The sequence below is a fragment of the Etheostoma cragini genome, chromosome 23 (assembly GCF_013103735.1).
Source record: "Etheostoma cragini isolate CJK2018 chromosome 23, CSU_Ecrag_1.0, whole genome shotgun sequence".
NCBI lineage: Eukaryota > Metazoa > Chordata > Actinopteri > Perciformes > Percidae > Etheostoma > Etheostoma cragini.
Genome location: NC_048429.1, coordinates 12,242,300 through 12,257,512, shown reverse-complemented (window position 1 = coordinate 12,257,512; position 15,213 = coordinate 12,242,300). Strand labels below are relative to the sequence as shown.

General features: G+C 41.0%; 1 long non-coding RNA gene across 1 annotated transcript; it reads right to left on the bottom strand.

Annotated features, from left to right (window-relative positions):
* Positions 1-339: 339 nt before the first annotated feature.
* On the bottom strand, positions 340-12,345 carry LOC117938998. The gene is made up of 3 exons (XR_004655515.1): positions 12,334-12,345; positions 7,257-7,258; positions 340-496 (listed from the first exon to the last, which is right to left on the bottom strand). It is a non-coding gene; the product is annotated as an uncharacterized LOC117938998 (long non-coding RNA).
* Positions 12,346-15,213: the final 2,868 nt, after the last annotated feature.

Sequence of the window (15,213 nt, the reverse complement as noted above, 5' to 3'; positions counted from 1 at the left end):
ACTGCGACATGCCATACTGTTGCACGTTCTGTTGCCACACCAATTATGATAGTCTGAACACAAAGTGTAAAAGGTGTTTAAAAAGTGTTTAAACACCTTTCATGACCTACATTACCAGGGCTGTCGTACTTGGTTCGGCCTTGGACTCAATTCTGGACTAGAGATCTTTTTTTCTATGGTCTAGGACATGTCTTTGACTAGCTGGTATTTGGACTCAGACTTTTTGTCCACTGGTCTTGCCATATATGGCTTTTGGTCTTGACCGAGTCCAGGTGTCTTTATTATATTTATAATAATATTGGAGGGATGTTTAGCAATTCACAAGTTTAGACAGCTAGCTAACGCTAAGGCGACGTAGTCTAGTGTTAGCTTAGCCTGCTAGGTGAATATTACAACTGCCTTCAGAGTTTCCTATATCTGTGTCCACATTGTCAGCATAAGACCTGTGGGGTTAGTGCTCCTTTTGCACCATAATTCTATTGAATGAAATATTAAGCTTTGCTCTTACGAGATGGGTGGGATTTTGTTATGTTACACACAAAGCTGACTGGCTATAGTTAGCCTATACATATGCCAGTGGACATTAGCTAACGTAGCCGAGCCAGCCAGCAACTTTGCAGTAGTCGTCACCCACAATCAACCTTTGCTGCTAAAAGCAGTCAACCTGCAGTAATGTTTGAAATGGAGACCTACATATCGTGCCTTTTGAAGGATACAGCTGTATACAAATTTACACCTAGATTATGGGGAATTGATTTACTGTACTTACAAATCCGGGGTATTGTGACACTATTTTTGCTTTTTTATCAACAAATAACCGAAATTGATTGTGCTGATCCTGTCATGCATAATTCTTTTTTTTTTCTGTCCTGGACTCGGTCTTGACTCGGATTCAAACCTTTTTGTCTTGAATTGGTCTCGATTAGTCCTGGTCTTGGACTTGTCTTGGACTCAACAAAGGTGGTCTTGATTACAGCCTTGTACGTTACTAACCTACACAGCTATAGCATTACATGAAAAGGTTTGTTTGATTACTGATGATCTGGTATAAAGATGTTTCCATGAACTGAATGTTCTCTTACTGATGGAAGGATCTTAAAACTCTTCTTTTTAAAACCTGTGAAATGGCAAAACAGTTGATTCAGTTGCCCACAAAACCTAAATATGAGACAGATCCTGTAGCTTCCTCTAAAACTAGAAGCAATAATGGAAGTGCCACCCACAGTTGAATTGCTCATTTATCTTTTTTTTTCTCTTCCTCAGAAAGAGACTAATTTGCATGGAGAATTAATTTGACTTGGTTGAATGGCAACTGGAAAGTCCAGTTAGATAATGGGTCTCAAGGATAATTAGCTCTTGAAATATTATTCATATGCTTCGTTCTGTCCCACTGCATTGTCATTTCTCACCGCGTTTCAATTAATGTTCAATAAAATGAATAAATGAATACATCAGAGAAATCATACAATGGAGCAAACCATTACAATGATATGAAGACCCATTTCTTTTTCTTATTTCATGAATTAAATTTCTGTTAGTTATTTCTGATGCCTGATAATGATGTCATGGCAAAGAGACATGAGAAAAATTCTTTTCTTTTGATAGAAAAATCCACTGAACTACTTACAAGAGCAGTCCTCTCTAATGACCTTTTCCTTTTGTTGTATTTTTCATTCATTGGTCCGAACAGACCACACGCATGCACTCGCGCACACACATACACACGCACGCACAGAAAAGTAATCATATGAAAAGTATGATTTATAAAAATGATTGACAGTGAAAAACAAATCATGGCAGTTTGTGAAAGATAATATGGAATACAATACATTTGTTGACAATTAATCCCTATTGAAGCAGGTGGAGCGCTAAACCGGAAGTAGTGGGCACGGCTGGCGGAGGTCTCTAGTGTGTCTGCTCCATTGGCCCCATAATGCAGAAGCAGCGCCAGTGATCTGGGTAATTTTGTAAGCAGAAGCAGTCTTTATACATTTTTGTATCTCCCCCTGACATACATGTGCATCACAAGCATGTGCACCAGTGGCATTGGCACATGGGCTTTCTTTTCCTGGACTTTTCTGCATGTGATGCTCAGTGCCTGGGATACACAATGAAAGCCAGTCACCAAGTATCATTTGAACATCACCCCTCAATCATTTACGCTCATCCGTTCCCCTCATAGAGATATACCACCAAATTGTAAATGTAAATGTAAATGTGCTGTATTTATATAGCGCTTTTCCAGTTTTAACAACTGCTCAAAGCGCTTTTACATCTACAGGAAACATTCACCATTCACACACATTCATACACTGTGGCAGGGGCTGCCGTACAAGGTGCCACCTGCTCATCAGATAAACATTCACACACATTCACACTCCGATGCGCAGCACCGGGGGCGACTCGGGGTTCAGTGTCTTGCCCAAGGACACTTCGACAATGACTGCAGGAGCGGGGATCGAACCATCAACCTTCCGATTGGCAGGCAACCGCTCTACCACTGAGCCACAGCCGCCCCTTTTAGCCGCCCCACAGCCGCCGCCATCTTATTTCAGACAATGTTATGTAAGGGCCCTGTTAATGTTGTACAGACATATTAATTGCATTGTGTCTGTTAAAAGGCACAAAGGCACTCTAAACTAACACTCTAACTTGCCCCGTTAACTGCCATTTTAGCTCAATGGAAGCTTGTACACGTAGCTGCAGCTACTCAGTGTTGCCTGCACCGATTCAGGTCAGGGTTTTTTTCAATCAAAAATACTCACATATTTCTAGTGATCAAGATTAACATAAAGATTGCCCTGAATTCTCCTTTAAGAGTGCAAGTAAGTGTTTGGGTTGTCTTCTTTCCTGAACCTCCCATTTCTTTATTTCTGGCTCATCGGAACAGAACAAAGTGTGTCATAACAACAATATTGCATGTTGAGGTTTGTCTGGAGCTTATCAGGTGGCTTATTAAACATTTTTATGTAGCCCACAATGTACTTTGTGTACTACTGACACGACACAAACCTTCTCCCACACCTGATTCTGGGCTGTAGCCAGGGCTTCAGATATCTTCAGAAGTTGGCTTAAAGATACTAAAATAAAAAGTAAAATATCCACCTTGTAAACTCAAAAGAGTTTACAAGGTTGTTCCGAGGTTGTTCCGAGACTTTCTTTGTGGAGTTTGTATGTTCTCCCCGTGTTTACGTGGGTTTCCTCCGGGTGCTCCGGTTTCTTCACACCCTCAAGACATGCATGCTAGGTAGGACTACAGTTAAAAAAAATAGCCAGTTGGCTAACACTGGCGCATTTACAGAATTGTTGATTAATGTGCATTGTCCTAATCAAATAAATTAACAAATCGAAATCTGAAAAGAAGTTCATTATATAGAAATTCAGGAGTAAAATGACCCAACTTCTCGTTTGATTTATTACCTCATCAAATATTTTCCTAATAAGATTGTGGTCTCAGTCGCAAGGTCTTCAATACAGCATGGTCATATTTGGAGTAAAATAGACGATAATGCAGGGTATGCTCTGGGGCGTGGCAACCTTGCAATTGACAAGTCGCTATCACAGTGGTTTTGGTTTTAGAACGTTGACCCTTTCACAGTGTGTTTTCAGTTCATGAGAGTTAATTAGAAAATTTGTTCAATGTTTGTACTACGTGTTGAAAAGACACTCTAAGAAGCTGTTCACTCTTGCACCTTGCTGACCAAGCTAGCTAGCGCTAACATCTGCAATGGATGACTTAGCACCCTCTCGTCCCTAATAAAAAAAGAAAGCGTACCCCCAATGGAGAGATTCTATGTCAACAAGCCATCACCTTCTGCTAGCATTCCATTGACTCCCATTCATTTTGCTTTAACTTCACATCTGAAACATTTAAGGGCTCTACTTATCTAGATAGCTAGGCACACTTTGGACGCTATGAAGCACATTTTATACATTGTTAAAATTATTGCTGCGTTAACCTTTATAATTATTCACCAGAATGCAAAAAACATAACCATCATGAAATGTATAAAAAGATGTATACATTGTTGTAACATAACAGTCCATGCAGGCACAGATTACGTGAGAGACCCTACCTACTATGGCTGTCCTGATCTGTCCTGTCTCTATTTATAGAAACACTATGGACCTCCATAACTGGCTTCTAAACACAAATTGCTGCTCAATATTAACCTGTGGCCTCCTTTCACAGTTATTGTTAGCCCCTGCAATGAAGGTGTGAACAGTGCCAAGCATCTAAAACCGTGTTGTGGGGAAGACAATGTACTACTATGGCATTTCCTGCGCCCTGAAGGGAATGGTGTTCATACACTAAAGCACAAAATGTACTAGGAGAGAGAGAGAGACAGGAGGAGAGGTGAAAAATAACTTGGTAAGGGGAGGGAACAAGAAAAAAAAAACCTGCAAGGTTTCCAGGGAGGGGAGAGGTGATGAGAGGGAAAATAGCAAGAGAGGTCAGAGAAAAATCTATAATACACTCCATCAAGGACACTCTGAAAGGACATTTCAGAGTGTTGTACAATGTTGTTGGACACGGAAACATGGAAACGTTTAGTTACATGACAGTTAAATCTGGGCTAGACCCTCATGTGTGTCCGAGTCACTTCTCGTCTCTGACCTCCCAATAATCTTTCACTGTTGACACGTGTCCACGCCAAGCTCTGTTGAATGTCAATATGATACAGTCCACGCTCTGATATGGCAACAAACACATCAGGGAGTAGGCGTACGGTTACGATAACTGACACACGTGACCTGCTGAGTGGACCCCTAAAAGTTATTGTTGTGGACCATATTACACACAGACGCCAATGGGAAAATCCCAGCACAATTTTTGCTTTGTTCTTTGATATTTGCTCACAAGCAAAATCAACAATTATCACCCACAAGATCAACTGAGTGATGTGACGATCAGAGGCGGATTAAATGGAAAGATTACACTAGGCATTCTGCATTTTTTGGTCCTCCCTCCAAATAGATACTTTATTTAGTGAACTGAACAGATTACTTTTAACTGCCACATGATTATTATGCAAATTTATTAGGGGTCCAAGCTCAAGGGGGCTCGGATCTGCGGTAACCAAAGCCACATGGTTCACACAGCAGGGCTGTGGAACCATGTCTGTGTGTGCAATTTTCAGGACTGGTCCAAAACTCTGCAAGGCCCTCAGGCACAACAATTGACCCATTTCCATAACTAGGTGGTGCTGTAGCAGAAAAAACGTGTTTGGCCCTTTAACTCGCAAACCCGTACATTGCACATTCAAAACCCATATATCCACACATTCACTGGATCAAACTGAATCTCCTGATGTAGGCCACGCCCATTTCTGCCTAGACTTTTGTGTATGAAAATCGTGATTTATCCAAAAACCTACATTTTCAAACTCCTTGTAGAGAGTGCGCTTGATCTGCACAAAACTTGGCACGTAGTATCTCCAAAGCGACCTGACAAAAAGTTAAGAAAATATTTTTTATAGGATAGAAGTGCGCATATCTCAAAAATTTGGGTAGCTAACTATGAAAACACCAACTTGCCTACAAGTACAAAGAGTTTGTATCTCATGAGAGGCTGATTCAATTTTGACCAAATTTGGAGGGTACCACATAGGGCCAATCCTGAGCCCACCCCTACAGTGGGGTACTGATTGGTTAAAGTGGGCGTGGCCTATGAGATCCACGTTTGGATTTACCACTTACACTAATGTGAGCAACTTTAAATCTACAGGGTAGATGTACAATGGGTCATGGACTTTACATACCAAAAACTACACATGTGGACCACTAGGTGGTGCTATACTGTGTTTTTGCCTTAAATTCCCACACTACACATCGCACATTAAAAAACCTAACATCAACGTGTTCACTGAATCAAGCATGATATAGGCCACGCCTATTTCGGTTTCAAAGGTTTTTGAAATGTGCAAAACCAACTTTTTTCAACTCCTCCTAACCTGGTACATAGCATCTCCAGATGGACCTGATAAAAAGTTATTAAAAGAATTTTGCTACGTTACAAATTTTCCTATCTAGCTACCACACACATCATATATCGGCCAAATTAAATGTTGTCAACAAAGAACTTGAGGTCAACATCCCATTACGATGCTCTGTACCAAATTTGGCAAAGATTGGCCACTAGGGGGGCGCTACAATCAACGTTTATTTATTTTGGCCAAAAACTCAATGCATTTAAATTGGAAATTTGCAATTGCAATATCTCTGCCACAATAAATGCTATCAACACAAAACTTATGATGCTTGTTTGGCTTGCCGCTCTGAATCAAATTTGGTAAAGAGAGCGCTATAGTTAACGTAGACCATTTTGGGCTCTTTTATGCCTTCTGAGTTCAAGCAAGTCGTGTACAACGCCAAACGGCACATCTGTTTCATAGCTTAATAACTTTATAATTAAGACTAGTAGAAACATACAGTCTTTTGCAGCTAATAGCTAACAGTTGCCCCGTTCTGCCTATATTTTTGTAGTCATCTTAGTCCTTACAGAAGGTTTCGCATCTAGCCTAGACGTCCAGAGTTTTTGGGGATCTTTGCGCAATTAATCCATACTGTTACATTCAAGCTTGATGTATGTAAGAAATGTAAATAGTTTGTCCTTTGTAAGAGTTATAATGATCAATATCTTGTTTTTTGCAATGACTCCAAATATATAGAACTGTTGTAGACAACACAAATGCACATGTGGCATTGCTGTGTGTGTGATATCAATATGAATGTGAGATTCATGTTACGTTTTACGATTTAGTACATAGTGGAACATGGGCCCTAGGCTGTCTAGAATGCCAATGCCTAGATCTGGGCCTGGTGGCGGTCAGACAGCTGAGAGGTTAAAGGACAAGCAGGATTAAGTTGCCAATACAAATTGTGGATCAGCTGCAAAAATGCACACTGGAGAGGTGAAAAAGAAGCACTCTCTCCTCCATCAGCAGCTATTCTCCATGTGGCTGACCTCCAACCCCTCTGACCTAAACGATGGAGAAATTTAAGCTTAGTCAGGAAGATTAGTGCTTTTCATATTCTTCCCCTCTTTCATTTAGGCTTTTTGTGTTTCCTGCTGTCAATTAAATCCACAGACTTTGCGCCCTTTCCAACAAGTCTTTCAAATTGAAAGAAAAACACATTGTTTGTCTCAACCCCCGGAAAAAACGATACATAAGAACAGCTAGTAATTGGACCTCGAAGAGAGATTTTTTCAACTATTTCCAGGGTCAAGAATTCACTTTAAAACTGTTATTTACTTCTCTGCTGTTGGGTCCGCAACAACATCTCTTGGTGTTTTTCCATTATTGGTATCTGCCTGCTCGGCTCGACCGTGGTGCCCCATCCTCTTTTTTCTATTGCAGACTAGAACCGTTAATTAGTTTACTCTAGATTAGTCTAAATTTGTTTCAAAAGAAGTTGGAGGCAGCAAAAAGAAGGAAAAAAATGCTTGCTAAACTATTCAAACACGGCAGGTTTGTTCAGAACACCCCCGTCTGTCAGTAGCAATGATTATGCAGTGATTAGTTAAGATTCTGTCCGACCAATTAGTAGTCTGTCATTTTTTACGTCACCTTTTGGTATCGCCTCAGCTCGCTTGGAACCTCGACTGAGGTGTTACTAAAAAAAGTACATGTTAGCAGGTACCAGGGACATTTTTTCGTAATGGAAAACCAAAAGAAGGCGAGTAGTAGAGGTAAGTCAAGTAGATACCATGCAGTGGAAAAACGCCATGTGTGCATCAGAGCCAGTACCAGAATGTGTCTTACTTGTACATCATATGAAATCAATTGGAATTCTATTAAAGATCCCATCTGTTCAGATTGTAAGATGAAGACTTGTGTTCTTCAGATCCTCCCCACCACCCATGTCTAGACATAAATGATTTAGCAATGCATTTCTAACCCATATTATATATCTCTTCAGCTTTTTCTATATTGTGCAATATTTACCAAATGAAGTCCTGCTCTGCTGGTTGAAATGCAGCAGGCGTGCATGTGTGTTAACTGTTAGTGTGCAGGGTGTGCTCAGTAAACCTTCCCAAGTTAAATAAAGATACTAAATCCGTAAATTGGAGAAAAGTTGTCCCAAGGAGTGTCCTGATTCCTGGGGATATCCCTGCGTAGCATTGGCCTCAGCTTGGTAAACATACAGTAGGTAAGCTGTGACTCACATACTCACAAGCTACGGTTGCTTTACCAACAATGACACAACACTGTACTGCACACTTTGGAGAGCTAATGCAAATCACCAGCGTTTCATAAAATGTAGATTGAATCACCTAAGGTTTCCAAATGCCAACAGAATATATGTCTGCCTATTTTTTGTAAGTGAATTTAAAAGTTGGATCTGAAAAAAGATAAAACACTTTGCAAAAGCACACATTTAGAAGCTTTGCAGGGATTAAAAAACCCAGGCTATCCCCAGAAGGAACCCACACTGACACTAGTAGCTTTTACAGAAGCGGCTCGACTGCATCGGCTTCCATTATTCATGCTCTACTCAGCTGCTTCAATCCGGCCCAGACCGCTCACCTTACACATTACACATTCATTCACAGTAGCGCTTACTCAAACACACCGTCAGGCACAGTGTGTTCTGCCTTTGGGCGAACACACTAACACAAACTTACTAACCTTTTCTAATGACTATGTTATCAGATGGGTAATGTGACGAACACAATTGTTTATTGTTCAAATTTATGTGACAGCTGACAAGTGGGATTAGTATTTTGATTTATGAATCCCCTAGGTATTGCCTAGAACTGAATGAGTGAAGGGCAACTGGATTGTTGTCAAGCTTATTTCAAGTTGCTCTGAATGTGGATAACATGAAGGTAAAACTGGTTGTAGGACACAACTTCAACCTTTGTAGCCTTTTTATTCCAAAATCAAGACTTTAAAGCAACCTATTTCTTAACTCTTCCAAGTGAACATTAGCAGAAAATAGCACTTTATTGACCAAGTAAACACATGAAAACGGAATCATGGTGCACATTGGAAAGAGATTATCTCATAAACATTGCAAGATGGTAAAAATCCCTGAAAACACGCAATTTTCACACAGATCTTGCTCTGCTCATTAATGTGTGTAAGAAGACATGCCTGGCCTTTCCAACCATTCAGCGCTCCACCCCTCTTTTTCTTCCTCAGGGAACTCTCACATACTTTTCCTATCAGGTGTCCATTCGCACACTCGCGCACACACGTAACTAATTAATGTTCCTGCTCCTTTTCTCATGACTTTAGACGTAAGGCTTCCCTCTAATCTTGTGCCAGGTAATTGTTGGTTATAAACACACACACACACACACAGATCCTTGTATAACCTAACACCTCTGAGCAGTTGGTGAGATCTGCGCATTCTGAATTTTTATGGTGAGAATGACAATCAGTGCATTTTCCCTTGACAGGTGTGGGCCTGCCTCAGGCAAGCCCTGACCTGTACGTGCATGTAGCTTGTGTATTATATTTAGCTGAGGCAATCTTTATCTGTTATGCAGGCCACCACACTGAAACAGTAGTTTTGCTTTTTTTTTTGATGATTGTTTGGGGCTTTTCCGCCTTTATTAGATAGGACAACTAGGTGAGAAAGGTAAGAGAGAGAAGACATGCAGAAAACCATCATAGGTCAAATTTGAACCCAGGATCTCTGCGTTGAGGCTTAAACCTCCCAAATATATGTGTGCCTGCTCTACCCACTGTACTAACCCAGCCACTGAAACAAACACTTTGTTCATAAAAGCTTGTTTTTTTGAGTTTACAAACTGCTGCAGGCTTCTGATTATCCTGCGCCTGCCAAAATGAATTGACTGCCCAAACAGACTGTTTGAATGTCAAGGCTACATTTATCCAGCGTGAGGCACACTGTGTGTCTCTGTCTGTCCCCTTTGAGAATGAGGTCTGGAATGTCACCAGTGTGAACCAAAACTAGGCCAAGCACAGATGGACCTACTGCTTTGTAGGCTTGCCAACATGTCATAGGGAGTGATTGTGTTGCATTAAGAACCGTGTGTGCCACAGCTTGCTGTTTAAGTTGCAGAATTCACAACTTTAACAGTGCTTTCTTTTGTTGGCATCAAGGACGGAATTGATTTGACTGGAATGAGCCGCATAGAATCAAATCAAATCAACCTGGATCGGACCAGAATGACTAGCTAGCATTTGTCTTTTTGTTGTGGTGACACCAAATAACCAAACTGTGGAAACTCACAGCAACGGGTTGTCCTGGGACATGTCTGTACATTACTCACACAGTAATGTACGGCGTACTCAAACCAAATAAAGGCCCTAACAGACCACCGCTGGCCAATGGCAGGCCGTCGTTGAGAGTCTGTCGCCCAAGTTTGGCACTAGCCCTATGGTACTAGTTGGCCCTTGTCAGCAACTTTTTTGGCCGATTGAACATTGTTCAAGTGCAACATTTCGACCCAGACACGTGACGCGATGCAACAGTTGGCCTTCATCGCCGCTAGTTTGGTGTGTCTGGGCAATAACAGGAAAAGGAAATGGTTAACAATGCCAGCCCCCAGAGGGTTAACTGGCCATTAGAGCTGCACAGTACATATGTCTATTTATATATATATAACAAACACCAAGGTTATTCATACTGATGTCTAGAAAACAAATGAGTTTAATTTCAGTTCAACATTATAAATCATCCCCTGCCCACCCAGGTTAATCCCCTCCACATTTTAAGATTGGGTCTCCTTCTTGCTGAGTAGCTCCATCATCCTTCTGACCCTTTTATCTGCAGGACTCTGCCCAGGTAAATCTGCACTGATATCATTATGTTCCCATTAAAGTCCCCTAGTGTATCCAGGGCAGATACATTTAGGCCAAGTAACCTTCCAACTGTACAGATGAGACTTTGCAATTTAAAAGAAAAAAAAAGATTTTGGAATTGGATCCATGTTGGGATTAGCATTACAGTGCAAATTGGAAGTTCAGGGTTGAATGGTTTCAGGTTACATTTATTTGGATAAGATGATTAAAATGCCAATTGGAAGCCATTTTTCTACAGATGACTGCATATCATACTGATGATAATGCGTGCTGTGTAGCTCTACATGTCTAATTAGTACCAATGAAAAGCATATATGGCGCAATTGAATTTATTGAGCGTGGATAGTAAAAAAGTAACAACCTTCTGCCATGTTGCATTTCCTCCGCAGTAACGAGCATGTCTAATGTTATTTGCCCAGTGCTATCTTCATGTAGAGCACATATAGCACTTGGGCCTTATTTCAACTTTAACGGAGGAACGTAGGAGACAGAACCTGGCCGCCTCCTTCAGTATTCACAGTATGCGTGCACCTGTGGGTTGTTACTGTATGTCTCTATCTATGCATCTGCATGCTTTTTTTTTTACTTTAATGCCTGGCATTTCAGATGCAGTGCACTTGTTCGAGGCTACCTGATATTTACATGTAGCCAGCTATCTGTGTTTAAACTAAATATTACTACAACCAAGATCAACAGACACTGACCAGACGTGGGCGCCCTGAGCTACCACTCCCCTTTCTTTCTCTCTGACTTGCTCTACGCTCTGCCTTTTATTTCTCTCCTTCTGCACCAAGCGGCGTACTAGGACGAAACCAGGCGGCCATTTACGGCGAGAGCAAGACGGAGCAAGACTGTCAACATGTAGTAAAGCGCAGAGAGCCCACTGTCTGGAAAGATTGAAGGAGGGAGACAGTGAGGGAGGAGAAATCAAATGAGGAAAAAAAGATATAAAAATAAACTGACAGAGATTGACAAAGTGAAAGAGGCCAAATAAAAAAGACAAAAATAGACACAGAGACTGTCATAAAAAGCACAAGAGGAAGCCAGACAATGTACAAAATAGAGCCAAGGGAGCACAAATGGCACATGACTAAACAGAAGGAGAAACGTGTCTTTTCTTCCTTCGCCGAGAGGATTTCCTCGAAAGGGCATAACCACATAGTTGATATTCTGTTCCCGACACAGACACGTGTTCACAAAGGCATCATTAAAGGAAAACTCTTAAAGTTTTAAAGGGCAGTCACATTGAATTCTTGTTTCTGTTCACATTTTCAACACATGCAGAGGACGGGGAAAACAACACATCTGCGCCTGTTTTTGTCTCTTCACTCTTTACTCTGACTTTTAAGGGAAATTGAGGTTAGTCTGTATGTTCTCATTTCTTCATCCATTATGACTATTGGTCATGAAAACATTGCACTCACCACATCCATCATATAGATGGATCATATAGATTCAGTTTAACAGAATCATCCCAAAAACTAATTTGACTGCAATCTAAAATAAACAGAGAGTCCCTGAGAATCTCCAGAGCGTTAGCAAACACAACAACAGTTATTGAGCAATTAGCTAACACTCTTTATAGTAGCAAGGTCATTGTTGTCAGGTCTGGTTAAACGTAGTTTGCTCTTACCGGTGTTACGCCATGCGTATTATGTCCACAGCAAATCCCCGCCAATCGGTCCCAAAAGAGTAAATGCAGTAAACAGATTCTTTGTAAATCTTTACAATCATTCAACGAATTAACCAAGCAGGCCTGTCTTGTTGCTCGATCCAGACTGTCTCGAAAACTTGCCATTTTCAGCCTTAAAGTTGCTCAGAGGTTCCGGTTAATATTTCTTGATCAAAACAGAGTTTAAAATTAACTCAAAGAAAGTGGTTAAATCAGGGACAAATCTTGCAGAAACTCTCTCTTGAATGAACATGTCGTCATTACAGACTAGGACGGGGGCGTTCAACATTTTTTGAGCCAAGAAACCCTTAACTGAAAGATAGATGGATCAGGGACCCCCTACTAAATATACAGTAAATGGTATCAAAAGAAGTTGCATATTAAACTGGGCCTACAACAACGTGGAGGGCTGCCTAAAGCCGTTTTACCTTTTTTGTATAGAACACTAACCAATAAAATAGCCTAATAACTGCTTGCCTGGTTTTGTAAATAATGCTGTAATGTTAAACATACATGTGGCACAGTGAGTCCTCAGGATGAAATGTATCTGTTGATGGCCACCATGGTGACATCCTTAACTATAGCCCAGTAAGCCGATCATCAGTGGAGATTTATGTTTGCTGGTAATTTTATATTCATGTTCACACGTTTAAATTTTTGAAAATACTTAACGATTTGGAGGTCCCCATGCAGTCACTCTGAGGACGCCCTAGGGGTCCTGGACCCCCTGTCGAAGATCCCTGGACCAGGGGATCATTGAAGTGAAGGTCTGTCCAAAATGTCATAGTGACTCCATGCTAGAAAACACCCAGTCTGGTTAATACCTTTAAAATATATTGATATTTACCTTATCAGTGAATTTTTTAGAAAGGCCAATAGACATGGGGTAGCTGGGGCTCTGGAGTTAGAGCGGGTTGTCCATAGATCATGTGGGTGGATGGGTGGGTGAGTGGTTCCATAACCAGCTCCTCCTGTCCTCAAGTATCCTTGAGCAACACACTGAACCTGCAATTGCTCTTGATAACCATGGCAGCCACCATTAGTGGGTGAACGCATGGGCAAATGAGAGGCACATTATAAAGCGCTTTAGTTTGAAAGCACAAAATAAACGCAGTCCATTTACTTTTTAAAAGGTGTTATATGCGTCATTACGCAATCCTGAGAAACAGACGTCATTTTTAAAGTTTTCATTTGAATCTAAATCAATCCAGCGGCCCAGGCTTTGAGCCTGACCACTGCCAGTCCTGACAGCAGCGTCAGACGCTGTCTTTATCACTCTGTCAGGATGAATCGGGGGAGAGAGTGAAGTGGAGAGAAATCACCTGGAATCTTATTAAGTCCAATAGCTTTAGTGTGTGTGGAGAGCGGAGTGTGCAGGCCAGGTCCCAGGGGAGGAACTGTGGCTCGGATTAGTTAACCCCGTTTTACCCAAGCTGTCGCTCGGCCTTCATCCCTGCAGCAGTAAGCTCTTAATGAGTTCGCTGTCTACTTCTCTTTTCTTTCCTCTCCCTGTGTTTCCATTCATCCTGTGTATCCATGTTTTTGCTTACTGATCATTTGTCCCTCTTCTTAGCTTCTTTTTTTCCACAGTTACCTTGTTCCTTCTCAAACAGTATAGCTCTTTACCTCCTCCCATTGAACCCTTTTTATTTCTCCCTCCTCTTTCTCCCCTACCCCACCCCCACCTCAACCTCACAGCATATGTTCTTCTCCCGGGTCAGGATTAGGGCCTTTTCTTGTTAGTCGATTAGAGTGACTTGTTAGAGTGACAGAGAGCAAAAAAGAAAGAAGAGTGATACATTACATTATCTTTTTTTCTAAGCCTACACCATGTCCTGGGAAATTATTCATTTAGTTGTTCAGTTTTATTAATTGAACAATCATACTCACATAAGGCTGGATCTCAGGATGAAATAGGCACAGTTTGATTTTCAAGTAACACAAACAAATAGGAAACCAAAAGGTCTGTTTCATCAGTGTTTCTACCAAATCAATGCCACAACGAATTTTATTTATATAGCACTTTACAGCAACCAGCAGGTATCCAAAGTGCTTACCATCAGGAACCAAGAGTAAAACACACATCCTACAATAGAAAGAATGAAAATTGAAAACAGTAACATTAAAAAAAGAAATAGAAGAATGAAATTGTCACACCACTGCTATGTATTAAAACCCAGACTAAACAGATACATTTTGAGTTTGTAACAGTGCGAGTATCAGGGGGTAACTTTTTCCAGAGTCTCAGGGCAGCAACTGCAAAAGCCTGATCCCCCAACCGTTTATGCCTGGAACTTGGGACTTCTAAAATTTGCTTATTTGAAGAAACCAAAGACCGGTTGTACTACTGCAAAGTTAAAATTTTGGACAAATACTCTGAGGCCAGACCATTTAAGGCGTTGAAAACAAACAATAACATCTTAAAATCTAATCTAAATTCTAGATATATTTGTTTAAAAGCAAGCAGCAGCATTTTGCAGAAGTTGAAGACGTGAGATGGACGTCTGATTCAGACCAACATGAAGACAATTACAGTAGTCCAACTGAGCCTTTCTAGATCGTGCCTGTTAAAGAAGGGCTTCAGCTGGGAGACGAAGCTGGAAAAAGCTCATTCTAACAACATTACTGATCCGAAATTTCATGCTGGAATCAAAAGTAACCCCCAAGTTTTTGACAGCTGACCTGTTGTAAGATGCCTGAGCTCCCAAACTCAAAGCTGGATCTTTTTAGCGTGCCTGAAGTACTGAAAATAACACGCTT